Source organism: Octopus bimaculoides, chromosome 25, assembly GCF_001194135.2.
Source record: "Octopus bimaculoides isolate UCB-OBI-ISO-001 chromosome 25, ASM119413v2, whole genome shotgun sequence".
Taxonomy (NCBI): domain Eukaryota; kingdom Metazoa; phylum Mollusca; class Cephalopoda; order Octopoda; family Octopodidae; genus Octopus; species Octopus bimaculoides.
In genome coordinates this window covers 6,234,446-6,236,243 of record NC_069005.1, presented here as the reverse complement: position 1 = coordinate 6,236,243, position 1,798 = coordinate 6,234,446, and the positions used below count along the sequence as shown (strand labels likewise).

The 1,798-nt window shown below is 39.8% G+C and overlaps 1 protein-coding gene across 1 annotated transcript in view; it reads right to left on the bottom strand.

Moving 5' to 3' along the window:
* Nucleotides 1-1,798, bottom strand: part of LOC106868776 (uncharacterized) — an 8,687-nt gene that overhangs the window by 5,887 nt on the left and 1,002 nt on the right. The gene's annotated exons all lie outside the window — the stretch shown is intronic.

Sequence of the window (1,798 nt, the reverse complement as noted above, 5' to 3'; positions counted from 1 at the left end):
TACATATATATATCCATATATACATACATATATATATACACACACATATATACATATAAATACAAACACACACATACACACACACACAACAACAACAACAACAACAAAAACAACATACATTTATGAGTTGGAAATATCTGGTAAAGTGTACTGCATCAAGGCATACTAGTGAAAATATGTGTGTGTGTTGTGTGTGTGTGTGTGTGTGTGTGTGTGTGTTGTGTGTGTGTGTGTGTGTAAAAGAAAGAGGGGAAAAAAGAAAGTTTCTAACAAATGCAAGATATCTCGAAGGATCCGGAAACCTGGGAATATTGCGCATGTGCAACAGGAGTTGGATACAATATGCAGATAGGGTTGAGGATAATAACATGCAGTTTAATGCTGGAGAATTCCACTTCCTGCGCTATCAGCACATACAGCTGAACGAAATGCAGACAGGATACACTGGCCCAGGAGGAATTATTGCAATCCTTGAATCAAAATCAGTATGTGACCTGGGCATTCGCATGAGTAATGATGCATCTTTTCAGGTGAATATTACCAATTTGGCAATAAAATGCAGACGGCTGGTTGGATGGATCCTCCGAACTTTCAGGACAAGAGAACAGGAAATTATGAGGATATACATGCCCTCAGTCGCTTGGACTACTACTCCCAACTATGGTCACCTGTTATGTTGGTACTCCGTCGGTTACGACGTCGAGGGTTCCAGTTGATCTGATCAACGGAACAGCCTGGTCGTGAAATTAACGTGCAAGTGGCTGAGCACTCCACAGACACGTGTACCCTTAACGTAGTTCTCGGGGATATTCAGCGTGACACAGTGTGACAAGGCTGGCCCTTTGAATTACAGGCACAACAGAAACTGGAAGTAAGAGTGAGAGAAAGTTGGGGTAAAAGAGTACAGCAGGGTTCGCCACCATCCCCTGCCGGAGCCTCGTGGAGCTTTAGGTGTTTTCGCTCAATAAACACTCACAACGCCCGGTCTGGGAATCGAAACCGCGATCCTATGACCACGAGTCCGCTGCCCTAACCACTGGGATTGCGCCTCCACTCTATGGTCACAATATAGTATAAAATAGACGGTGGAACTCGAAGCAATTCAGCAAAGCTATACAAAGAAAATCTTCTCAATGCAACGTAGCAGCTACTAAAAGTATCAATATTTTTCATAAAACGTGGAGACATAATCCAATTTCTTAATGGAGGTCAGATAACCAAGAAGTACCCAACTGACATAGAGCTCACATAGGTCTGACCTAAGGCTGGCCTTGGGCTCACCTAAGGTAGGCCAAGACAATCTTATATGCTAATGATGTTCATGTTCGTTTCTCTATATAGCTACGACACTGGCTTTCTGCCCAATGATGGTCCGCAAAGAACTTCATATTCCTACGGCCGCCAGACGAGTTTAACGTTACCTTGCACAGTACAGCATTAACAAACCTGTATAATTTATTCTTTATTTTAAGTAATATGAATTTTCTTACAGAAAAAACCCAATTAAAAAATAAATAAAACACGAACGAAACACCAGAGAACTAACCATTTCATCTTCAAATTGAAAAAAAAAAATCTATCTATCTATCTTCCAGTCTGTCTGTCTATCTATCTCTTCACACATATACACACAGACACGTGGATTTGTATATGTGTACACACACACACACACATGTAAATATGTGTATATATATACACACGTATACATATTCACGTATACGTACATATATTCACACACACACACAACACATATATATACATATACATATATATATATATATATATATATATATATATA